The following is a 27,768-nucleotide window of genomic DNA, read 5'->3' on the forward strand; positions in this document are numbered from 1 at the left end:
AGCTAGACCCTTTGGGCTAGTCGATAGCAGAGAAGATATCCAACCTATTGACTTGGAAGTAGATTTTGCCCCTTACAATTCTCTATTCCAAGTTGGAGGGAAATCCCCTATCAGGCCAGATTGCGGAGACTGCAGCGACAGTAAAGATCTCTCCATCCGGCAGGTCTAGGAGATCACCAAGCCACCATCCCAATCTCTCCAGGAAGACCTACAGGTAAATGGATCAACAGATGATATAACCCCACCCCAGTCCAAACCTCCTTCCAAGAGAGGGAAGAAGAGAATTGTGGTTAGAAAAACAGCAAAACCAACGACAGGCTTCACGCAGGAACAATGGGGTGGAAGACTGAGAAGATTAAATAGAAGGGCGATCAACTCAGGAAATGTTACTGATGGATAGTGTGATTATTTGGAATGCGCGTGGGATAGCCAACACAGCTATTCTCAGATCAACAACCAAGATAGTTCGTAATCATAAACCTCTATGTATGGCTATTCTAGAGCCTATGTCCAGAGAAGATAAAAGAGTGTATGTGGGTGAAAAGGCCAAGCTAAGAGTCCTATAGGGGAGGTGAATAGGACTGTGTTGAGGGTCAAATATTGCATACCAGACCCCAGTTATTGCTTGGATTTATGAACATGGTACCATTTAATAGCCCAATTTAATCGTATTTCTATTGCAAGGTGTATTTACGAGCTTGTACTGATCAGGACGCTAAAAGCATGGATTTAACGCTCATAATGCACCAAGGCAAGGGACGGACCCCAAGGGACCAAGATCGATGGATTTACATGCCATAGATCCAAGAAAATGGAGAAACTGAAGCTCAAGTGGCCCGAAAATCAGCCAGAATGCAAGATCACAGGGTTTTAACCATCTGTTCGATTCGAAACTTTATTCAAGATGTGAAGACCATGTATTAACCATAAATGTCAAAATTCAACCGTTGGATCCTTGTGGAAGCAGCCCGACGAACAGATCATACCATAAATTAATGATTTGGGACCCACCCAAGATCTGGATATACTTCAATTTTTGTCTCAACCCTTTAAATTAGATGGGGAAGAAGATGGACGGATCAGATTTCATATATACATCACTAGTGGACCCCATTGGTAGCGCCAGTGCACAGTGCACAAGTGCACTCGATGTGCACTGGATCGGGACAACCGGTCAGTGCCTGCTGACCCGATCCATCTCACACCTGGAGACAGTGGACGGACGCTGTCCGTCCATTTTTGTGTAGTGGCCCCCACATATCACCTGTATCAACGATCTGGACCGTTCATTTGTCCTGTGGGGTGGCAAAAACCCATACCTAGGTATAAGAATTGCAAAATATCGCGAAGATTGGTTTTCAGCTGTTCAAACTCAGGACAGACGGTGGAGAAAACTATTCTGTGGGCCACACCGAATCCAATCTTAAAACAGCCATTTCTTACTGGTTTTTCGACGTGATTGCAATGGACAGAGTGGATTTCGTAGACACCGAAAGGAGTGGGCCCCACCAACAGCTAGTGCAAGAAGCGCTGGCCTTGTTTTGCAGTCCGAAAAAATCGAACGCACGTGCAGCTGTGGGCCATCACGATGGGCCAGCTCTTCGATCCAAATTGTCCAAACGTTGGAGAAGGGGGCCACAACCGTTCCTATGGAGTCAGAATGAATGACGCAGATGGTCATCCACGCCAAACACAAATCAAACGCAACAGTTTTGTGCCTTCTCCTTACGCAGGAACAGAGGTCTATTCCTGCTGCGATTTGGACTGCGAAAAGAGGTCGGTTCGTCCGATTATAACCACCGCCCATTCCTTCTCTATAAAAGGAAGTGAGAGAGAGATCTGGGGATCGGATGAATTTCCAGAGGACGTGGAGCAAAGAGAGTAATATCTATTTTTTATTTGTTTATTTTTACTATTTCTTTTTATGTTCAGCCGAATCATGTCTATTCTAGGCTAAACCTCTTAATTAGGGCTAAGAGGTGAAGCGTGTAGCGTGATGAGGAGACTTTTTGCTTGTGCCTTTGTTTAGATTGAACTGATGTTGATTTTAGTTTAATTAAGGGAATGTTTTTAGTTTTTAATGGTCTGTTGTGACTAAAATTACAATGGGTCTGCGATAGCTTTGAGCATGTTCCTTTCCTTTTTATGTTTATGACGTCAGGAAGCCCTGTTGTTCACCATCGTCTCCTGGGCATGGTCGGATGACGGTACCCTTCCTAACCTTCATACATTATTGATTGGTTGGTAATTAGTTTAATTCTATTGTTTACTTTGTCTCCTGGGCATGGTTTGGTGATGGAATCCATTCTAATTTATATATCTTTTATCTCTTAAAAACTATATCAAACGAAGTTCAGTTGATTTTCATGGTTACACCCTTCAACTGGATGAAGATGGGACTCTAAGTTCAGTTAAGTTCTTGAAACAAGCATAAGATCTCTCTGATCTCTATAAGTGGATCCTCTGAATCCCTAGTGTCCTTCCCCTAAATTCTTTAAGTTTTAGATAATTATTTCATCATTATTCCTCAATTTACACTCAATTTAGATTTCATCTTAGTCTAATTCTAGTTCTACTTAGTTTCAGATTATGTACAGGTATCAGTCCCTTGGGATTCGACCTCGGTCTCACCGAGTTTATTACTACATCACAACCCTATACTTGGGGAGTGAACAAGTTTTTGGCGCCGTTGCCGGGGACTAAGGGTAACATTTTTTTGAAATTGACTAGTTTTAGAATTAAGATAAGATTAGGATTTTCTATCTTTAGGTTTAGATTTTTCTGATTTCTAAAAACTATCCTGTTTTCCTGTTTTGTAGGACCTTAACATACACATTCTAAATTGGTTCTTAATTTAGGACTTCTATTTTGGTAACTTCCTTTCAACTCTTTTCTCTTATTTTTTAGATTTGTATTTCTTACTTTCTCTTAGGTTTAGGTTTAAAATTTGAATTGAGTGCTGCAAGTGTTTCATGCCCAAGTGGGTTCGTGACAACACTCTACATCTCAAGTGGGATTGATTGAGGGGTTATCTATCCATCACAGGATTAGACACCAATTGAGATCCTCAGAGTTAACTGAGTTTATGGCAGCAAATCAACCTCTTCTACTCCAACCTAGGGTGGAGGACATCCAGGATGAGAACGAGGCGCATCAAACACTCCCGCCTCGTACTTTATGAGATTATTTACAACAGGCGGGGGTAAGTATGTCCTCATGCATGGTTTTTTCTAAAAATACAGGACACATGAATATCAAGTCAAGGGTGATCCAAATCCTTCCAAAGTTTCATGGGCTTAAATCTGAAAATCTGTATCTACACTTGAAAGTGTTTGATGAAATCATAACCACTTTATACTTTCCTAACGTGTCTGAGGACACGGTCAGGCTGAAACTCTTTCCCTTTTCTTTGAAAGAGAATGCTAAGACGTGGTTAAATTCAATACGTCCCTGATCTATTGGCACATGGAATGACATGAGAAGGGAGTTCATAAAGAAATTTTTTTCATATCACAAAACAAACACCCTTAGAAAGTCAATCATGAACTTCGCCCAAAAGGAGGATGAAACATTCTTCCAATGTTGGGAGCGGTTCAAGGATCTTGTTAGCTCATGCCCACAACATGGATTTGAAACGTGGCACATTACATACTTTTTCTATGATGGACTGACATCTTCCATGCGCCAATTGGTCGAGACAATGTGCAATAGAGAATTTATGAATAAAAATGTCGATGATGTGTGGGATTACTTGGATAGACTTGCTGAAAACACACAAGCATGGGACACATACCCAAAATCAAATACCACTTCTAGGCCCACTTAATCAAAGGAAATGGGCGGAGTATATCTTCTAAAAGAGGATGATGATCTCAAGTCTAAAGTGGCTAATCTCATAAAAAAATTCGAAGCCATGGAATCAAGGAAGGACAAGGGTAAGGAAGTTGTTTGTAGTATTTGTGGTTGTAACAGTCACACAACTGAAAATTGTCTAACCATATCTGCCTTTCAAGAGGTACTGACTGAGCAATCCAATGCTATAAATAATTACCAAAGGCCTTTCAATGGACATACAATCCTAGCTAGAGAAATCATACAAACTTTAGTTGGAGGAATGAACAAACTACTACTCCTCAAGGTTTCTTTAATCAAATCCCAAATCAAGTGAAACCTCAAGAGGATCCGGTTCTAAAACACATTCAAGACCAAGAGCTACTTAATCAGAATACGGCACAAGCAATCCAGGAAATCAGATCAGCAATTGGAACGCTTGTGTCATCTGTCCAAAGGATGGAGTCACAATTAGCAATTGTGGGAAAGGGGATGCTTCCTGCTCAACCTCTCCCCAATCCTAAACCACAATATGAAATAAGTGACCCTAGCTTTTCAAATCAGATGGAACAAACTAAATCCATCACCACTCTTAGGAGTGGGAAGATCATTAACAAAACCATTCCGGTTAGGGCTGAAAAGCCTAAGGATCCAGAAGAGGACAATGATGATAAACTTAGTATTGCTCCACATGAATTAGAACCGAAACCTCAAGGGAAACCGATTGTTCCATTCCCCCAACAGTTGATTGCACCAAAACCTCTCTCTAACTCTCAGGATATTTTAGAGGTGTTAAAACAAGTGAAAGTCAACATTCCTCTACTTGATGTCATAAAACAAATACCTTTATATGTCAAATTCCTGAAAGACCTATGCACGACCAAAAGACGGCAGAGTATTTAAAAGAAAATCTTCTTGACTGAGAAAGTAAGTGCCATCCTGAAGCAAGATGTGCCGCAGAAATTCAAAAATCCCAGTAGCTCAACCATATCATGTGTAATTGGGGACTATCGAATTAATCACGCACTTCTTGACTTAGGAGCGAGCGTCAATTTGATTCCCTACTCGGTATACAAACAGTTAGGTTTAGGTGAATTAAAACCCACCCTAACCATACTACAACTTGTTGATTGCTCTGTTCATGTACCAAGAGGGATAATCGAGGATGTGTTGGTTCAGGTCGATAGAATTTACTACCCTGTAGATTTTATCATCCTGGACACTGAACCCATCAATAACATGAGCACTCAAATTCCCGTCATTCTTGGTCGCCCAATCCTTGCCACTTCAAACGCAATTATCAATTGCAGGAATGGTGTTATGACTATCTTTTGGAAATATGACATTAGAGTCAAACATATTTTTCAAAAATGGTAGATAGTTAGAGGATGATGACGATTTCCACGACATAATTAACATGATTGACTCTTTCGTGGAAGATAGGACACCTCTGACCTTATCCTCTGACCCTCTAGAGATGTGCCTAGCCCACTCCCATGATTTTAATGATGACATGATTAGGGAGATGGGTGTCATGCTTGATACTGTACCGGTATTTGAAGTTAACCGGTGGAGGCCACAATTTGAAGAGTTGCCTCAAACCGATGCAGTGTCTCTACCGTCTAATCTTAAAACACCGAAGCTTAACCTAAAACCTTTACCCTCTGATTTGGAATATGCCTATTTAGGTCAAGAAGAGACATACCCAGTGGTGATTTCATCCCACCTTGAGAACAAATAAGAGGGTATGTTCATTTATACTCTTGAAGAAGATAAAGGAGTTATTGGATATATCATCACAGATCTCGATAGGATGAATGAACTCCTTTCAACTGAATGTTTCAACTCTTTGGATGATTGCTTGGCACACTTTACAGATTCAAACAATCCCGTGATACAAGAAATAGTGGATGCCTCGCAAGACAATACCTCAGTAGTTGTCACGGACCAAGAGAACCCTTATTCTGAAGTACCTCCTCCCCCAGATCCTGAATGTTTACCATTAAAGGAGGAGGAGCTGAAAATTGAACTAAAGAGTGAAACTTCGGCGTGTGTTGAGACTACACCACCTATTACAAATTTTTTTTGAATTTCATCTACTTGTAGTCTCTGATTCATCATGGTATACTAACTTCGAAATTTTTTCTACCACAGGTGAATCGTATATACTTCAGACACTTCAGACGATAAGTTTTTCCTGAGGTCCCTCAATTTCTCTGGACATTCACGCTCTAGGATATCCAAGCCTACTGCAAAATTGGCTTTTGAATGATCTTATTGAAAAACCTTCTGAGAAATTTACCAAGATACTAGCTGACGGAAGAACCTAGATGCAAGATTAAGTAGATTTTCCTTACTTTCATAATTGAGGATTAGAGTTTACTGCTTTCATAAGACTAGGGTAGTTTTCTTTATGTTGTTCTAAGATAGACGGTTTTATGCCATTAAGTTAGTTTGCTTGATACATTATTTTAAAATAGTTTGCTTTCGTGTTTCACTCTCGTGCTGCCTCGCTCTCCTGCTGAGATCTCTATGGATAAGTCTCTCTTGATTTGTTATCCAAGTACTATCTTCTTATCACTTCTCATTTACTTTCATTATCCCATATGCATTGCATGCTCATATCTTTTACATTGAGGACAATGTAAATTTTAGGTTGGGGGTGGGAGATTAGGTTACCTAATCAATGTTTTCTTAGTCTTGAGAGCAGAAATTTGTGAAATTTTTTCAAAATTTTTGTGGAATTTCTTATAAATTCGATGCGATTTTGACGGCTATCTTTAATTTAGAATTACAAGATACGTGATGTTGGATTTATGAATCTTGGATTCGGTTATGTATTTAGATTTCACAATTAAGTTTGAATTGTTAATCCAAAATTAGAAGTTGTAAACATTAATTGATTCATGATTTCATATGTCACATCTCGCTTACACATTATGGTTTCAGTTCGATATTAAAGGGTTAACTTGGTAATCACTAAGCATAAAAGAAATTACAACATTCTCCACAATCCGAAAAGGGAAATTACAATCATCCACAAAAAGAAATAAATAATCATTCCACAAGACCAGAAATTATAGTGGTTCGCTTGTGTGTACACCAATTGTTTAGAAAAATAGCCACACAACTACTCCACTCCTAATATCCTCACACAGTAGATATTAGCGTTCACTATGAAATAGGTTTTTCAAGGTTCACCTAAAACCTTCACAATTGTGTCTTTCAAGTGGGCTTACATAATCCAAAACCCCACACTCTGAGTTTTCTGGATCACCTTAGACAACCAAAAGAATGAGATTTTTCAGGCTCAATCTCAAAGAAACCAAAAGAAAAGAATTTACACAGATGAAAAATACTTATCTGGATATTCTCCTTTTGATGCAGCCCGGTAGAACCAAATTAAAGTAGAAGTTCAACGTAGAAGTTCAATGTCCATACTCACTTATGAAATGGTTCTAGATTCTAAATGATTTTTAAATTAAATCAAGTTGGGCTAGCTCGATTTGATTTTGATTCTAAGAAATGAAAAATTTTCAATCCCTTCTTCAAATATGACTAAAATATAGAATACAAAATCAAATACAACAAAGCTAGATGAAGAGAATATTAAATGAGCACAATATAGCTTAAAAATATGACTAATCTCTCAGAGCAGCATATTGATTTTACTTGAATTGGATATCAAACTCTAAAATTCGTGCTCTATTTATAAGTGCAGAAATCGCACTCTCGACTGGTCCTGAGGTCAGCTCGACTGGTCGAAGGACCAACAAACTTTTAAAAATTTGGGCATGAAAAGATAAGGTCGTTCCACGACTGGTCAAAGGACCTACTCGATCGGTCGAGTGGCCTCCACGACCGGTCGAGTCCTATCCACGACTGGTCATGTGGAACCCATTTTAGTTGTTGGAATTTGAATCGAGCCTGCAGGATTAGTCGAGCACTGTTCAACGACTGGTCGAGCAGTTTCTAGGACTGGTTGAGAAAATAACAAAAATTCTCAAAATTCTGTAACAAACTTAGGACTGATCGAAGAATTCTTGGATTGGTCGAGCCAATGCTAGGACTAGTCGAACATAATCCAAGACTAGTCGAGAAACAGTCAATGCACTTATAAAGTAACCCAATTTAAATTATGTATTCAAAATGACCTTCCCTATGGTCAATCTAGGGTCATTCCTTATAATTAAGTGATATATGAACATTGAATCTTCTTTTATTTCAGTTGATAGCTAATCTTTGAAGTTCACGAAGGTTCATATCTTGTCATATGATGAAGCTTGAACTTAAGACTTCTAAAGCTTGAATTTGTAATACATTGAAGCTTGAGCTTGAGGTTCAAAGTATAGGAACTTTGTCTTAACTTGGACGAAGCTTTGAAAACTTGAACTATTGAAGTTTGAAAGATTGAATTCACACTTGGTGTTGTACTTGAACATGAACATGTAATCTTGCATTTGAAGTTCTTAAAGTAAAGACCTTTGTTCTTGTACATGAGATGCACAGTCTTGAATATGCAGATGCGCTACACAAGACACAGATTCCAAGAGGTTTTGACACTACAAAATTTGACAACCGTAGGAGCTAGAAACCATAGCACTTACAGTGGGGCTTAAACTAGGTTTCCATTTGTCAGTTTCCAATGTGGAGAATGGTGGGAAAATCTAGTTGTTCCACAACAGAAACCTTAACACCTCAATTGTGCAGAGCTCAAATCAAGTGATGTCTTTCCAAATCCAAGTTCTCAACTCTAGTTTAACTTTTCATCTATCTATTGTATATGCTAAGTGTTCCAGAGTGCAGAGGAGAGCTCTTCGAGAGGATCTAATTTCCATGGCCAGGAATATATCAGGTCTATGGGCAATGGGTGGAGATTTCAACACTGTCCTCTCCACATCAAAAAGACAAGGTAGCAGAAATTAGGACACAGGCAGTTACACAAAATTTGCTGATGCTATGGAATTTGCTTGTTCGTTGGATGCAGGATTCAACGGCAACAGATTCACTTGGTACAATAATCAAGCTGGTAGCACTCGGGCTTGGGCATGTTTAGACAGAGTTTTATGCAATGGTAATTGGATAAATTCCTTTCCTTGCTTCCACGTCAAGCACATCCCTCACGTAAACTCCAATCATTGTCCTCTCCTTCTAGCTTTTCCCCCAGTGATGCAGTTGTCAGTGAAGCCTTTTCGATTTCAACGTATGTAGATCCTTCACCATGAGTATTCCAATGTGATCAGCCAAGCCTGGAAGGAAGACCTTTCAGACCAGCCCATGATCAATCTCATGATCAAAATCCGGAAGGTCAAAAATCACCTGAAAGAGTGGAACAAAAATGTTTTTGGTAATATATTCCAATAGCTCAAAATTGCAGAACAATCCATCATCCAGCTGGAAGCTCAGGTGTAAAACTCCCATCAAGTCAGCTAAGGTGAGCTTCTTGAGGCTAGAAAGCATCTCAAGCAATTGGACTGGCTGAGGAAATCTACTGGAAACAGAAATGCCGCAATAATTGGCTTAAGGAGGGTGACCGTAATACGAAATTTTTCCACATGTCAGCCATAGACAAGATCAAGAGGGCCTGTATTGAAGAAATTCAGCTAGAATCGGGTAACATGACAACCGACCCAAAACTGATTCAAGATGAAGCAGTGTGGTGTTTCCCTACCCTGTTTAAGTCGGAACCTAACACGATGCATGACAGTCTCCTTGATTCGATCCCACAGATCATCTCTGACGCTGATAATGAACATCTTTCGAGTTATCCCTTGTTGGATGAGGTCAGGAGAGCAGTAATTGCCCTTCTAAGAGACAGCGCTCCAGGACCCGATGGGTTTTCAGGCATTTTCTTTGCCAATAGATGGGATATCGTTGGGCCAGATATCCACAAAGTGGTGGTGCATTTCTTTCAAGGTGATAAAATGCCATGTACTTTCTCTGCTTCCCTTATTTGTCTGATCCCCAAGAAAACGGCCCCTAAAGTCTTTTCAGACTTCCATCCCATCAGCCTATGTAACTGCATGTATAAAATATTTACTAAAGTTATTGTAGATAGATTGGCTTTGGTCCTCTCAAACATTATATCCCCTAAACAAGGAGCATTTGTTCGGGGCCACTCAATAGTTTAAAGTGTTGCTTTGGGCCAGGAGATCTTAAGAGATATCGATCGAAAGGTTAGAGGTGGAAATACAATCCTCAAATTGGACATAGAAAAGGCATATGATCGCCTAGAATGGGATTTTCTCGTGCAGGTTCCTGCGGGTTTCGGTTTCTCTCAATCGTGGATTCATATGGTGGAAAAATGCTAGAATAACAATTGGTTTTCGATTCTCATCAATGGATTGAGTGTTGGTTTCTTCAAATCCTCAAGAGGGCTGCGCTAAGCCTGAGGAAGTTTGCTCAGATCATAGCTGCTGCTGACCATAGAATGCCATTTGATGAGTAAGTGATGAAGCTGGTACATCTGTATGACCAGAAAACCAGTTGCGCCTTTGATCAAAATTTTAAGTTGAGAAACCAATTCAGAGTATGATTGTCGTGGGGGCTTCAACATAGTTGTTGTGAAAGTTTCATATTGAGGACCAAGACTAGTGAGAAGAGAAAAGATTTTTTCTTGGTCTGGAACAAGTTTTCCAATAGCTGATAGATTGTCACATAGGCCTTTAAAGGTACGAATGTGGTCTGTAATGGTTTTGTCATCTTCTTTTCGAAGATAAGTTACCTGTTGCCATAGTGTAAATTCGCGTTCTTGTGAGTCTTGGGCATATGCATTCTTGAGTGCTTCCCATACGGCATGAGTTGTGTCAAGGCCAACGACGAGTCCGAGAGTTTCTTTTGAGAGTGTTCCAATGATCCACCCATGAAAGAGACAATCTGACTTTCGCCAGGCTATGAAAGCATCTGTTAACTGTGGAATAAAATTTTCTGCATTTGTAAAACCATTTGAATTTGGTGTAGTGTATTTAATGGGAGCACGATCTTCATTTGTGAGATGACCGATCAATTCTTGACTATCTGCAAGAGCCAAGGCTTGTTCACACCACAAGGGATAATTATTTGGGGTGAGTTTAAGTGTAATGAAGTTGCCAACGTTGAGAGATAGAGTAGTCATGACGGAAGAAGAGAGCGGAAAATAAGAGAAAGGAACTTTGAAAGATAAGAGAAAAGGAGCTTAAACGTGGTAACGGTGCCAAGTATTCACAATGGCTTTGATACTATAAAGAAAAAATACATTTTTTTATTTCAATTGATGGCAACGTGAACACTCTTACATTAGGCATTACAAAGACAAGTATTTAAACATGAATACATAATCCCATAAAACATGTTGCCGATATCCCTCAACATCTCTCCACTGATTGAGAGTATCTCCACTGATTGAGGTAAGATGTGAGAGTATCTCCAACCTTATCACAATTCTGGTTGTTGAGCTATGATGTACTAATACTGGATAAGTAGCATCGACTGGAACCCCTTCCACTCCAACTCCTTCCTTACGTCTGGCAGCGACCGCGATGTCAAGCTATGGTCCATGGGCGAAGGAAACCTCCTGAATGTCTGTACCTACACAGATTACAAAAGAATCTATTCCGCTATCTGGAAACCCGGCCATACCAACATCTTCGCTTGTGCTGGCCATGGGACCCTCCGAACCTACGACACCCGCGTGCGGAATTTCGTCACTGAAGTTGGATTTGGTGAGAATTTCCGTTCTTGCGACTGGAGCAAACACAATGACAACTGCATCGCCACCGCTGACCAATTTAGGAAGTGCATCAGGGTATGGGACGTCAGATACACTGACAACCCTAACGGGGTCCATCACATTGAGACTGAGCCTGCCAATGTCATCCACACGGGCAGTACCCTCTGGAAGGTGAAGTTCTCGCCCTAGCAGGGGGGCCAGATCGCATCATGTTCTAAAGATTCAGATGTGGCGTTGTGGGACTATGGCATGGGGGACCCACCGTTTCAGAGAAATTTTCATCATGCGGGGCCTGTGTTTGGATTTGATATGAGCATTCGATCTGATATGAGAACTCTCATGGCCAGCATTGGACAGGACGGCTTTGTTCGTGTCTGGGAGAGGACGGAGGTTGTGCAGAACATTTGAATTCCAAGACCCTTTCTTGTTTCATTGGATGTTGCTTATCTTAGTAGTTGTGTCTGATTCCGAAGCGTAATCTCTTCAAGTAGGTTATTCTTGTTCTTGTTCTTGAACTGAATCTCTGGGCCAATTTGTCATTTTATCCATTGATGTTTCTTCTTCTTAAAAATTTCTTTTCCTCTCTCTCTGAGGAATTATACCTATTACCCATTTACATTCTAGCTGGCATTCCTTGTAGGTGCGGCCTACCTTTCTCTGATCCAGATTGTATATTGAGTTGGCGGCTGCGCCATGTATGGCAAATGCTTCCAATCACACCCCAATCAAGAACTCCTTGACTTCCCATTATTATGCTGCTAATGAACAATTAAAAGAAAAAAAAAAAAAAAAACGTAGCTAACTGTCCCCATGCAAATGATCAGGTCCTGAGATCGGATGGTTAGGATTGATGAAGGGAGGAGCTTTTGGTTGATAAACAGTATTGATCAATGAAAAATTAGCCTCAACTGTAGATTTGGATATATGTTTGGACTTTAGACAAAGTAAGTTTGATATGGTTTTCTTTGCTTGGAGTTTGGTTACGGGGAATGACTTAAAATCAGTAGATGACGTGTGACGGGGAAATGTTAGGCCCAGCTCGACCAGCAGACCCGGCTTTGGACTGGGCATAGCCCACTAGTTCGATCTGTAGGATGGGCTTGGACCTCCAATGTATGGCCCAATCAAATTTCCGGCTGACCTGAGGCATTACAAGCCAACAGCCATCTGACTTCATATGTACCCGTGTCTTATAAATATGCATTGTAATCCTCAGCTAGAAAGCCAACTTGATTAGAGAATGGGTTGGGAACATTCAAAATCAGAAATATGGATTTCACCAACTTTCTAAGCCAGACTCGGTCTATAGCTACGGATTTAATTCTTAGCTATAGGTTCAAATAACTACAGATATAATCCGTAGCAATCATTGCTGTAGCAAAAAGTACATAGAGCTACGGATAATATTTGTAGCTAAAAGTAGTGCTGGATCTGTAGCAATATGCAGAATTTAATAACAGCTACGGTTGTCAGATTACCAAGTACGGTCAATATCCGTAGCTACTGTCTACATTTAAAAAAAATTATTATCATTCATTCATTCAATTACCACCTGCACAATCATTCATTCATTCATTCAATAATGCATCAATTACAATCCTTCATTCAATCAATTACAATTACAATTACAATAACGCTGAGAATGCAAAGAAAAGGTCATCATCCTTTTCTTGGTGAGTCTGGTCCCCAACTGATGAATATCCCAAATCTGACACGTGCTACAAAGATCCTCTTCCCTTTACACCAATCTCCTTTACATTTCTCTCTATTTTGCAGGGGGCAATACCTTTCCATCTAGCCATTCTTTTTTCCTTCAAGATTTCTTGCTGCCAGTAGAGAGGATATAAAAATTCAGTATCAACATAACATACATTTTCTAATGCATTGAAACTGAAATAACCAACACAGATTGATGAACAACCAAGCATGTTTTGCAAACGCTAACATGATAAAGAAAAATCTTAAAGAAGTGCACCTTAATATCCTCTGGCATATTTTCTGAAAGTGCTGGTACTCTCAAATATTACGGATGCAATGCAAATACAGAGAGAAAGCTGTCAATCCAAAAAAATTTAAATGAAAATCAGTAAATCATTCCCTGATACAAACTGGGCACTGACTTTAGTTCACAGTGCATGCACCAAGTCGGTGCACCTTTATCTCCATCCCCACTTAAGAGGTAGTGAGGTGTGTAAAAATCAGATCTCCAAATGGTCAGAGATATCTTTTTTAATATAATTAAAATTACCATGGTTCTACTGGATGCAAATCCACAAACTTCACTCGTTCTGATCATTGGACAAGTTTCCTTTGATCCACATACTTCACTTGAGCTTTGGATTTGCAATTTAGCTAAGAAGCAATAGACTAAGAAGCAATCATATTTTCCAGACACATGAGCAAGTAAATTTCCGCTGTCCAATAATGAAAACGAAATTTCTCAAAATGGCCCATAGAGATGAAAAGGACAGTCTTGAAAATGCAATCAATTACTTGCTTAATACAGCAAAGTTCTGTCCTTTTCTGAATAAATATCTTACAACTCTATAATCAATGCTTGTAATGGGAGAAAAACACTAATGGCAACTCAACTCCATGTTTGTGTGATGCAAGGGAAGCTAACACGAGCCTTGCAACGGCTTGACATATTAGTTCTATGCATGTATGGTGACCGGGGATGTAGATCTTGTGGGCCACTGCATGGATGGACTGTTGGGAAAACCCCGTAGTGATGGGACAACCCTGACCATCTAGCTATTATTAGCTTCGTCGTGGAATTTGGACCATTGCTCTGTTTTCAAGTGGATACCACAGTCCAATAGCTAGATTCATGGGAGTGGTGCAAGCGCTTGCAAAGCATCCCATAGAATGCCTATTTGTTTATGGTAATGTTTGGTTGCAGCACATATCATGAAATTTTATTATATTTTACCTATTTCAGTATTTATGCAATCTTATTCTCCAAAATGCCTCCTCACCAACATTAACATTGTTTGTACTTTGTACTATTTTCTATTGCTAGTAGAAAATACCCAATTAGTTAGCCTCTTCCTACTTAGGCTAAACACATGAATCATCTTCCCTGCAATGAATGAACCTAAATGCATCACCTTGCTGCATGATTACATGCATTTGGATTATTTCGTTGTTTAGCCAATATAGGAATATGAACTGACTTGGGCTCTTTAAAGATTGGTCAAATTCCAAGATTGAGGGCAACTTCGGAGCCTTCAAGTAGTGACCAATTCCAACATTGATGGGCCCACCTTCTGCCCCCTATTCCCAAAAGCTGAGATTAGTAGATTTGGGTCTTGGAATTAAGCAATGTTAAGATTGATGAGCCCACCTACTGCTCAATTCCCAAGAGTATAGATTGACAACTTTGAGATCTTCACTAATTTTAAGATTAATGGGACCCACTTGCTGCACCCAATTCTCAAAAATTAGCAAGGACAGCTCTTATAAAAAAGGTCATAACCCACCCGAACGGACGTGAAAGAATCCATGAAATGTTGGTGTTGCAGTGTAAAAGCTAAAAATAGCTTAAAACTAGGGAATAAGAAAAAATTACCTTAGCAGTGGCAGTCATGTAATTGTTTGTTTCCCAAGATCAATCTACACAGAGATACTGGCTTATGACAAATGTATACTTGAGCCCTCCAGTGCCTTGTTAAAATAATCAATAACCTGCTCCAAAGCATGTAATTGGACTATAAGTATGAAGTTCAAATAAGATATCAAAGAAAGGCTCAAAAAGTGTCACTGATAAAAGAAAATTCAGAAACCAAATCATCCAAACGGTCACATTCTGACATAGAGCAAGATGATCAGATGGCAACATTTGCCAATAAACCATGGACAACTTGAAACAAATACAGACATACACGAAGGCCATGAAATAGGCAATAAATCCTGATAAAACAATCCTAGCTTCTAATCCATGGACAATTGTTTATGGCAATAGGACCGTTGGGCATGAAAACATTTTTAATCATCCAATAAATGTTCACTATTTTGATAGTCAGACAATCAGATAGTGTAAATTTTGGTTCATGATATATCTAAACTGAGAACCATTATTTGAACAGTTTAATTTGACTTGTATGGTTTGCATGCAATTTATGTAATTTCTAAGTGCTTGCATATCATCCATTACACTTTGTTACACCATCAAAAATGGGGTGCCCACAAGCAAATCTAAAGAGATGCAGTTTAGGAATAGCTAAACAAACAGCTCATCATGCTCAATGGTTGTAGAACACACAAGCAATGTCAGGAGGGAAAAAAAAAAAAACAAATTTCTGTCCACTGTGAATTCATACATGCATATACATGTATGAAATTATGAAGTACAAAACATTAGTGTTCTTTTTTCCTTAACGAAATCTCCTTTTTTCAATTAAAAATTTTAAAAAATATATATATATAAAAAAAAAAAAAACCAGAATTTTTGGTCCATTTTGGTGTTTCACTGTAGTGGATTTCCCAATCCTAAGTGGAATAACAAAACTTGAGTGCTTTTGGATGCTCAATCCAAATGAATTGCAATTCATTGAATGTGAACTAATCCAAGTTTCATGAAATATTATGATCAAACATTACAGAAGTCATATTGAAGTATAGAAGATTGGTAGGAAAAGATGTAGACATCATCATGCTATAATTTGAAAATATCATCCAAACATCTCACACCATTCATAAATGAACTTGCATTAGTGACCACTCACTATGTCACATCCATTTGCCTCATACATGCCAAGTAACTTCTACTACAAAAGAAAGACCGCAAATCAGATCTCTAGTTAAAACTTAAAAACAATGTTCTACTATTTATACTAAAACAAGTCATGAGCCTGTTACAATCCGGCCCAGCCGGTGATATTCTAGACTATAGCTCTGATGGGTCTCAATTTGGACAGAGAATGTCCCCAGATTGGCAGTTCCTAATCCTTCGATCAATGGCCTACGAGTAAACAGTTAAGGAAAAAAATACAGTAACAAGCCTAAGAAAAAGGACAAAGATTATATGGTTAGGAACTTTTTCTTGGATCTGATTGGGCCCTGATGGAACAAGAGCTTGTAACAATTAAGAACAATCACTAACGGAAAATTAATTTTCAGTGCAAATAGGTAATTACCATTCTCATTCAATATGGCTTGAAAGTATAGATCCACAAAGTTCAAATATCTTGACCCTTCTATGAGTTCTTTTGGAAGTATTATCATTTAAAATAAATTTTCCAGCTGTGCTAATTGACATATTAGCATGATGATCCGAGAAATGTAGGTCCTTTCCCATCATGGGCCTGCATTAGCCATTCATGGAATGTGCATCAACAATTGAAGGAACTCGAAACATTTTACATAAAAAATAATAATCAGTAATGGTTAACCAATGATTGCTTTGCATTCAAACTCAAGAACCTATGACATTGATAAGATTGAAGTTTAACATAGAACAGAGTCAATAGGATGATGAAACAGCCAGATATTTGATAAATAAGAACATATTGAATAGTATCCAAGTTTGCTCTGATTGATAATTGAATTTAAATTTGAATAGTATGTAGAATGATAATTGAATTTGAATCATAGGAATTAAAGCTTAACAAAGAGGAATTGAAAAAAAAAAAAAAGAAGAAGAAGACCGAAACTACAAATTCAGATGATTTTGAGTCTGAATTAAAATACATGATATGCGATGCCAACCTCGTTCAAATTAGAATAATGATACCTGATTCAAGATTGTTTTTTTTTCTATTTTTCTTTGTTTCCTTTAGTTCAATTCAACTGAGCATGCCTTGCACCTAAACACGCCTTACGTTTAATATAACAACGTCTAGAAATCTTGACATGGTTTGCAAAGTAGACATGATTTTCAGCTAAACCACCTGCAACCAGCAAACCAAGTAAATGTATTTCTTTTTACAATGCAACAAAAAGGAGAGGGAGTTACCATTATTGATCGAACTTCATATACAACAAACCCACAACCTGCCAAGAAAAAACCACAACCAATTAAACTAGCAATCAAGTAAGCAACTAAAAGAATTCTTTAATATGAGTAGGGACACTGCATTGCATTTGAGAAGTTTGAAGGCACTTACCACCTCACCAGTTAGCTTTTATATAGCTTGCCATATAGTTCCAAGGTACCATCCCCAACTTCCTCAATTACCTTGTACCTATGACATCCAAATCATCTTAAATTAAATGGATAGGATGGTAACCTACATTACATTGTAAGAAATCTCATCATTACTTCAGATTCACAACTTGCGCCAACACAAATTCATACCTTTTTGATGAATGGGCTTCAAAGCCTTATTCACTAATGACTCTTCAAACAAAGCTTCAACACTGTTGTGCAGTTGCAGGCCATATGACGAATGTACCATACACCAAACTTCTTGAAATAAATAGAAATACGAAAAAGTGAAGTTAGTGTTATTTCAAGCATTGATGCTACAATAACAATCAAGATCAGACTCAAAGAAAAAGAAAAAAGCACATAGAAAATGGAACAAGCTAGTAGTTAATATCATTAAACCCACCAACACATGAAGCACAATCCCCAGCACCAGGATAACCAAGTAGACTGTCAAAATGCCCATTAACTAAAACTGATGGATCAGTATCCTTTGACTCTGTTGATGAGATCCAACTCACGAACACCAGCAATGGTAGTTCCTGCAGGTGATGTAACATCATCTTTGAGTTGTCCTGGGTGCTTTCCTAAATTGATAGCTATAGCAGCTGCTCCCAGAACTGTTTGGGAAGCTAGCTTCAATGCAAGATCTCGTGGAAGACCAGCAGCAACTCCTCCATCAGCCATAGCCTCCATTGCTATAGAAATATGTATGCTGGTCCACTGCTAGTCAAGCTTGTGACTACGTCAAAGAATTTTTCGTCTGCTCTCCATATCTTGCCAATTGCTCCAAAAATGCACTCTACAAGTTTTTCAACTTCTTTTGTTGCCATATCTCCCGAGCTCATAACTGTTGCTACCTCACCAATAGTTGGAGTATTTGGCATTACCCTGATTATTCAACCAAGGCCAGCCCATTCCTACAAATCTTTTAATTTTGTTCCTGCAGCAATGGACACAAGAAGTTTCTTCCTTGAAAGCAGTGGCTTCAACTCCAAAACCACCTCCTTTACATCTTGAGGTTTTACAGAGAGAATGATCATTTTTTTCTTATTCAGTCCACTTCCATTGATACCACACAATGCTAAGATGGTCTCCTCTAACCCAACAAAAACATGTGCAGTCCAAAGAACGAGCAAGAAAATTAAGTAGGACCATGGAGGGGCAGTTTCTAGGCAAACAACTATGCACAAAGCACCAACAAACATGAAAGGTAATGCTCAAGTAGTTGGCTGCACAAAATAGAAAAGGAACCCACTATACATGATTACTAACATGACTCACATGCTAACAAGGTCAACACCTTAATACAACTGTGAGGATCTAGAGGATTCTCATGGAAACATAATAAAAACCACGGAAAAAGCTTACCATGAGGATTCGGAAAAAGCAATCTGTGAGATCATCCCCTTTAAGCAACCCACTTTGTTGTAACTGTGAGATATAATGGGTATAAGCTACATCAATATAATTAGTTTCACAACGCATAACATCAACTTGAAAGGAAATCATTAGTACAAAACAATAGTTTTCCAAGAAGTTATGGACATTGAAATTTCGACAGTCTAAAATGGTTGTATATTCTCCATTGTACAACTTAACACAGTCCACCATGTATAGCTTTCAATTTCAGTACTGAAAATAAACCACACCCCCCCCCCCCCTTAAAAATAAAATAAAACAAAATAAAATAAAACTGTACAAGTATGAAGCATGCTAACCTGTGTGTGATTTGGAGACGATTAGATTGTCATATCACCTCCTAGTTCATTAATGACCATATCTACTCTAGTCATAAAATCTGGTAAGACTTGAACAGAAGCAACATCATAAAAAGGAGTAAGAACAGAATTCTGACCAATATGAATATTGGGTCGTTTGTCTAATCCATATTTAACTCCTGATCCATAGCAATTGGACCAACTAAATGAAGAGTCTAGATCTCACTGAAGACTAATTACAATATGGGAGGACAATGACTTCCATATTACTTACTGGGTGTTGATTAATGAAGCCCATATATATTATGGGGAAGAGCTCGTTTTTTTGTTCTTTTTTTTTTTTTTTACTTTTTCTTTTTTCCTTTTCCGAAGTAAATAGTGTGGTAGAGCTTTACTAAGCCCACAGACGAGCACAGTCAGCTCATGTTCACACCAGAACATGTGACAGCATGGCAGATATGTATGATCCAATCCATCCAACAGAAGGATCCCAACATCTTGATGCCCTATACAAAGAATCAGGTCGATCTAGGCACAACCTTCAAATTAGAAGCAGAGAACTAGTAATGGAAGAAATTCACATACCATGAAAAGAGAATCCGATATGCATCTCTGCAACCAAAAAAGTTCAAAATTTTAAAAGTACACAAATAGAGAGAATTTCATACTAAAGAAACTAGTAAATATAGTTTGCATATCTTACCATTGTTCTCATGTTCAGTCAAACGGCCAGTCAATAGTTCAATGAAGCTAGGAGGCAAAGCTGAGAACAGTTCCGAAGTTGTTGTCAAGTAATGGCTGCTGAGAACACTCAAGTTGCTCACTATCAACTCTCGAAACAAGCATCTTGGTATGATAAATAACATCATGTTTTACAAAGCTCGACTCCTAATCAATTCTGCAAGACTAAAGAATTTGTATGACTAATGCTCTTTCTTTTTATGTTTTACAGAAACTCAAATTAATAAGCCAAATGGAGTATAAAGAAAACAAAGATGCATCAAATCCTTTGAAAAATTCTATATTACCACACTAAAGGATCAAAAAGTATTTACACTTAAAAAAGTAAGAAAGAAAGAAAAAAAAAAAAAAGGATAAAAAAAAAAACTCAATTACTTTAAAGAAAGCAAAAAGTAAATCAACAAATGTTATCCAATGAACATTTACATGAAAAATAACATTAACTAGTAAAAAGGCCAACTCAATGGCTACAATAATACCTTTGGGTCATTGAGCTCTCAAAGATGTGGCAACCCAGTGATTTTGGTTTCCATTAGAATTATCAAATTGCTTCTTAATGTAAAGTACCATTAGCCTTGGAGAAAATCTTTGGTGTGACTGCATTAAGAAGCCAGATTCTTCTAACTATACTCTCCTCCATATTCGTGAACCACATACATGTATTTATCAACAGAAAAACCAATATCTCCAGACACATGAGTTGCATGAAGAAGTCGAATGATTTGACGTATGAGGTTTTGCATCTGCCAGTACTTTGGCAAGCTTTCATCTTATTACCATACATTCAAAACATGAAATAATTTGTAGGATATAACCACCTTATTAAGTCAATTGAAATATTCAGCAAACAAAACTAATTCAGGGCCAACAAAACAAGGCCAACGATATTTACTCCAAAATTTCTGCCATTTCTTACACATCCACTCTCCTCTAGATTCATTACATATATTCTTAAGTAAAAGGGCATTAAGGTAGGATAATGATCGAGGGACTACTAGTCTGTATCATTACCAATACTTTTTCTTTTTATTTTTATTTTTATTCATAAATGTGTAAACAACTCCCATAGGGCTACGAAAAACAACTCATTACCCTAAATCTCCAAATACAATTGAATCCCCATCAATGAATGGCAGTGCCATGGATAACACCCCCTAGACTCTAGCTGTTGAACAATCCATCCAAAGAACATAGAGGAAATCAATTAAATTACAGAGCCACCCTATAAAGCCTTTCCCCAATGATTCTAGAATTCCTCTCAAAAAACCCTCACATTATACCATGGCTAAATAATTGAGTCTTGGGATTGGAAAGGATGCCATGTCCATCTAGCAATGACATGGAAAATGGACACATTTAAGACCCCAAAATAGCTTACAACCCATGAAGGCAGCCCCAACCCCATTTAAGACACTCCCCATGGATTTGGATTTGGCAAAAAATTCCCACCACAAACTATAAAGTTTGTTTCTCCAAAGAAGGTATTATTTGGCAAATCAACCAAACCCCTTCTAAACTCTAACTTTTGATCATTGAGGAAATCAATTGAATTACAGAGCCAATCTATAAAGTCTTTCCCTCAAGGATTCTAGAATTTCTCTCCATAGCCCCCACATTATACCATAAGGAAGAATTTGCCAAATAATTGAGACTTCAGATTGGAAAGGACCGCGTGTCCATACAACAAAATGACATGGAAAAAGAACCAATTTAAGATCCACAAACCCTTTACATGGACAACCCCAACCCCATTTAAGAATTTGTCCATGGATTTGGCAAATTCCCAACTCCACAAATCCATGGATTCAAAGCCAAAAATTTTCCTCCAGGAAAAAAAGAAGAAGCTCATTGCACTAATTCTCCATATGTAATTGAATCCCAAGCACCGAATGCCAACACCATGGATAACCCCCTTAACTCTATCTTTTGAACAACCCACCAAAAGATCATAGATTTTTTTTAAGGTAAATGCACTTTTATTGAAGAAGTGCCAAAAGGCGGAAGATTACCACAAAAGCCCAACCATCTCAAAACCAAATACTATAGTTGGATGGATGGCATTAATGTAAGCTACATCAGTCAGGGGATCCAGGGAAGCTGCACCCCTTTTTCTAGCCCTGAAGAGGATTTTACTTTTTAATGGTGGGCATTCAGTTACCACTCTTTCCTGTCGTGTGGTCCACACATGATTTGGATCAAATTTCCATTTTGGGTTCATACCCCATATTCATATGAAAAATAAAATAAAAATTTTAAAAAAAATGGATGCACATTGTAGATATAACATGAATATAATGGGGAAAGTGAGCATGTGATTGCAAATAGAAATCAGTAAGGAAACACCTCAGTAGGCATTACCCTCAACTTTACATTCCTGCTTCAGGTATTGTACACAAGTCCATGGAAGATAACTAATCAAAATCAATTTATGGAGAATTACTACTGAGTGAAGAAAAATGTTCTTCTCAATATTACCTATAATCGGATTCCTTATACACATGAGGATCATTACTCTGCCTCATCAACATCCATGCCATTTAAATCCTTGAGTAAATTGTTATTTTGGCATATTAAAACATCTATATCATTCATAAGAAAAAAATATATATAAAAAAGAAGAAGAAGAATATATAAAATAAAATAAAAATAAAATATATATAAAAAACCCAATCCAATTCCAAAAAAAAAAAAAAAAAGAAGAAGAAGAAAAAAAAGGACAGCAATATGAATATTCAAAAGAGAAAAAAAAGAAGAAGAAGAAGAAGAAGAAAATCATTCTTGCATACTTAAAATGGACACGGATTATGGTGTCAGAGAGGGAAGTCTTCGTGAGATCAAGAGAGAGGGGATGGTTAGGGAGAGAAGAGGGGTTTGTGAGAGGGGAGATCGAGAGAGAGAAAAGGGGCGCGGGAGATCAAGAGAGAGAGAGAGAGAGAGAGAGAGAGAGATGGACGCCGAATGGGTTTGGAATGGAGGGAAATGAAAGGTTGAGAGAGAGAGAGACGCGAAATGGATTTGGAGTGGAGGGAAATGGAAGGTTTCATGAGATGGATGCGGAATGGGTTTGGAGTGGAGGGAGATGAAAGATTTCGTGCAGGGGGGAAAAGAAAAAGGGCAACGCGGTAAGAGTTTCCGCATTTTTACCTACTACGGCTTACCTATGGTTTTAATCCATAGCTAAAAGCCATGGACCGTAGTCGACTATCGCATACAGTTTTGACGGTCATGGACGAACGACCCTCTTAAGGGCGGCTTTGTAGGATCCATTATGATACATTTCATATATCCACTTCGTCCATTAATTTTTAAATTTTTTTATAGGGATTGACCCCAAAATATAGGAAATTCGAAGGTCAACTTAAACCACACCATTGATCAATGGTAAGTATTTAATCTCCACTGTTTCCTACAGTGTGGTCCACTTGAGCCTTCGAACTACTTCCTTTTTTGGGCTCTTACCCAAAAATGTTCTTTCAAAATGAATAGACGTATTAGATGGAGTACACATATTTTAATGTGTATCATAGAGTCCCTTATGGGGCCGTCTCAGGTGGTTGGTATGAGTGGTGGTGATAACTTTCAGCTACGGTTTGATTATTTTTAGCTACAGATTTAAGCCGTAGCAATATAGCTACGGTCTATATCCATAGCTAAAAACTATAATAGTCCGTAGCCTTTGGTCATTTTTTTGGTAGTGTTTGGTCCTGTACTACCACGACCTTACCCCAGAAACAATCAAATTATTTAATTAAAGCTAGAAGTCTTAAAAGAGCATTCCAATTCGGGTGAAAGTTCACCGTTTTTTCCAAGTAATCAAAATTCACTTGTGAATTTTTAAATCCACAAGATAATAAGAGAGAGTTTGGATATTTTATTGAATAATCATCTTGGAATGCTGGATCACATCACTTATATGAAAGACTTAAAACTCGAATTCGTTTAGAAGCTACTCAAGATGGCAAAATCTCTCTTGAAATCTAATTTTAAAAAAATAAAAATATTCAAATGATTCTTACCTAAGGATTCCTGGCATTATTACAACCAGCTTCTAAAAAAGATGTAAATTCTAAAACTGCAAGAAGAAGGATATTACATATGAAAACAAAAAGTTTTAGAAATAATAATGTTTTTTTTTTTTTCTAAAATCTCAATTTTGAACCTTAACCCATGTGATTTTTGCCAAACACCATCCTTGACCTGCTACTCTGGTCGTGTTGACCCTGGCTGCATCGATGCATATAAATGCATACGTCGTGCATATTGTGACGATGCCCAAATCAAATAATAATTTCTCCCTATCTCGAATGAATTTCTTTGAAACGAACACACCTGGCCCCAATTACGTCATGCCCTATGTAGGAATGGGCCTAATTTAAACGGATTACTTCTACTTTATTCGGGTTTATTTTGTGTTGAAATGGTAAACTTGTTGGAACAAGTCAGTCCTAATAATAAGCAAGTGGTTGCCGACTGAGTTTGAATTTGTACCGTTGCTGAAAGAGTCTTTCAGTTATGGTTTAGTTGAGAAAAAAGAGCAAAGAAAGTGGAGTTGGTTTTACTTTCAGCTATTTATGTATTGCAGCTTTTGGTAACTATGTGTAGTGAAAAGTACAATAAAAGTTAAAAAATATTGCAGTCGTTTCAGCTAGCTATATTCTTTTTAAAATTGAATATACAAGAGGTGCACCACCAGTGACCTCAGTTTCGTACTCCTGCTATCAGCTGCCTACTTTTGCTATCAGTAGTATCAGAGCCAATTTGAAGGTATCCGGAGCTCTTTATAAATGGCAAATGGCAATGCATAGGTTATTATTCCGAAGCTCACCAAAAGCAACTACGACAACTGGTGTATTCAAATGAGAGCACTATTAGGTGCTCAGGATGTTATGGACATCGTCGAGGATGGCTATTCCGAACCAGTATCCAAAGAAGCAGAAGTTGCTTTGGAGGAAGCACAAAAGGTACTCCTCAGATCCGATCGAAAAAAAGATTGCAAAGCAAAGTCCATCATATACCAAGGACTTGATGAATCCACTTTGAGATCATAGCATCTGCCAAGACGTCCAAAGAAGTCTGGGAGACTCTCTACAAAACACACAAAGGCGCTGATAAAGTAAAGAAGATTCGTCTCCAATCTCTTCGAGGTGAATTCGAATCTTTGAAAATGAATCTCCTAGAAACTATTGCTGATTATTATACACGAGTCATGATAATTGCAAACTAGCTTAGAAGGAATGGCGAGACTCTCACTGACACGAGAATCTCAGAGAAAATTTTGCGATCTTTAGATCCAAAATTTGACTATATTGTCGTGGCCATAGAAGAGACAAAAGATCTAGAGACTATGTCCGTGGAAGAACTTGTGGGCTCGTTGCAAGCCCATGAACAGAAGGTGCATAAAAGGAGTGATGATAAAGCATTAGAGCAAGCTTTGCAATCAAAGCTATTAATCACTGAAGAAAGACATGATCGGGGGGAGACATCACAACGAGGACAAGGTCGAGGATCTCGTGGAAGAGGCTCTGGAAATTTTGAACCCAGAAATGGTGGTTATGGTAGAAGAGGCTTTAACAAAGAAGGGCGTGGACAACAAAACTATGTTCCACGAGGAAGAGGACGAGGAAGAAGAGGCAGTTACAACAATCGTCAAAACACTGACGAAAGAAGTGTTCAATGTTATAACTACTACAAGTATGGCCATTACAGCAATGAATGCAGAGGTAAGTTTCCATCAAATGAAGCTACTGATTTTGCTAACTATGCAGAAAATGATCAAGTTAAAGATGATTCGCTGAGTCTTATGACACACAATACAATCGATCCGGATCAAAATATTTGGTACCTCGATTCTGGAGTCAGCAATCACATGACTAGCAGAAGGAATTTATTTATCAAACTCGATGAGAAGATTCAAGGAGAGATTTCATTTGGCGATCTCTCAAAGGTCCCTGTTCAAGGGAAAGGCGATATATTGATCAAGCAGAAGAATGGAGATCATGCTTTTATCTCCAATGTTTATTTTGTCCCAGACATGAAGACCAACATATTGAGTCTTGGACAGCTCATAGAGAAAGGCCATAATATTAGCCTTAAAGATATGCAGCTGACTATTGCTGACACTCAAGGAAGGCTAGTGACTCGAGTCAAGATGGCAAAGAACAGGATGTTCCCTCTGTCTATTCATCATGACACTCCAAAGTGTCTAAATGCTATCATCAATGACAAAGACTGGATCTGGCATCGCAGGTATGGACATCTAAATTTTGAAAGTCTGAAACAATTGAGAAGAAAAAGTATGGTGAATGGCTTGCCCAACATCCATCATCCAAATGAAATATGTGAAAGCTGTGTTCTGAAAAAACAACACAAAAATAGCTTTGGCAAACAAAATGATTGGAGAGCAACCAAGCCTCTCGAACTAGTTCACACAGATGTATGTGGTCTGTTAAATCCAATATCAAACAGACATAATCAATACTTCCTCACCTTTATCGATGACTTCAACAGAACAACGTGGGTATATTTTCTTAAAAGAAAGTCAGAAGTATTTGGTTTTTTCAAAGAATTTAAAGCTCTTGTGGAGAAACAAAGTGGCTATCTCATTAGGACATTGCGATCAGATCAGGGCGGAGAATATACTGCAGACATTTTTCAAGAATTCCTTAAGCAACAAGGAATCAGACATCAATTCACACCAGCTTATACTCCTCAATTAAATGGTGTAACCGAAAGAAAGAACCGCACTATTCTTAACATGGCAAGAAGCATGTTAAAAGATAAAAATATGCCGAAGAGTTTCTGGGCCGAAGCTGTCTCATGTGCGGTATATCTGCTAAACAGGTGTCCTACGCGAAGCTTGCAAACAAAGACTCCACAAGAAGCATGGAGTACTCACAAACCAAAGGTGAGTCATCTAAGAATTTTTGGTTGTCTTGCCTATGCCAAAATTCCAGAAGCAAGAAGGACCAAGCTTGAAGATAAAGGAGTAAAGTGTATCCTGGTTGGATACGGTGACAGAATTATGGGATACAAGCTATATAATCCCATCACCAAGAAAGTATTTTTCAGCAAGGATGTCATTTTTGAAGAAAATGAATCCTGGAACTGGGATCGAATTGAATCCTCCAAAAATGCAGAGGTAATTCTTGAAGAAGAAGAAGAGCATGATCAGTCGAGAGAAGTGGTTAGAGAACCACAACAAATACCTCCACGCGGTTCCCCTTCAGCACTAAGGAATGAAGCTCCATCATCAGAGGAACGAGAATTTTCAGATATGAGACCTTGTGGTTATCGAAGCTTGAATGATCTATATGTAGAAACAATGGATGAGGACATCACTCTTATTGTCTTCTGATGAGTAGTGACCCAATTAGCTTTGAAGAAGCTAACAAAGAAGATAGATGGAAGAGAGCAATGGATGAAGAAATTAGATCCATTGAAAAGAACAAAACATGGGAGCTGACTACTCTACCAAAAGACCGCAAGACCATTGGAGTGAAATGGCTCTACAAGACAAAGAGAAATGCTCAAGGAGAAGTCCACAGATACAAAGCAAGGCTTGTAGCAAAAGGATACAAGCAGAAAGAAGGAATTGATTATGGAGAGGTTTTTGCTCCTGT

The 27,768-nt window shown here is 38.3% G+C and overlaps 1 long non-coding RNA gene, 1 other non-coding gene and 1 pseudogene across 2 annotated transcripts; all 3 read right to left on the reverse strand.

Moving 5' to 3' along the window:
* Window positions 1–3,523: 3,523 nt before the first annotated feature.
* Window positions 3,524–3,630, reverse strand: LOC131247459 (small nucleolar RNA R71). Its single transcript, XR_009171754.1, has one exon. It is a non-coding gene; the product is annotated as a small nucleolar RNA R71 (small nucleolar RNA).
* A 9,573-nt stretch (window positions 3,631–13,203) lies between these two features.
* On the reverse strand, window positions 13,204–15,194 carry LOC131247209 (uncharacterized). Its single transcript, XR_009171566.1, has 3 exons — window positions 15,111–15,194; window positions 13,515–13,593; window positions 13,204–13,365 (listed from the first exon to the last, which is right to left on the reverse strand). It is a non-coding gene; the product is annotated as an uncharacterized LOC131247209 (long non-coding RNA).
* A 2,813-nt stretch (window positions 15,195–18,007) lies between these two features.
* Window positions 18,008–20,277, reverse strand: LOC131246920 (pyrroline-5-carboxylate reductase-like; annotated as a pseudogene).
* Window positions 20,278–27,768: the final 7,491 nt, after the last annotated feature.

This window comes from Magnolia sinica, chromosome 5 (genome assembly GCF_029962835.1).
Source record: "Magnolia sinica isolate HGM2019 chromosome 5, MsV1, whole genome shotgun sequence".
NCBI classification, from domain to species: domain Eukaryota; kingdom Viridiplantae; phylum Streptophyta; class Magnoliopsida; order Magnoliales; family Magnoliaceae; genus Magnolia; species Magnolia sinica.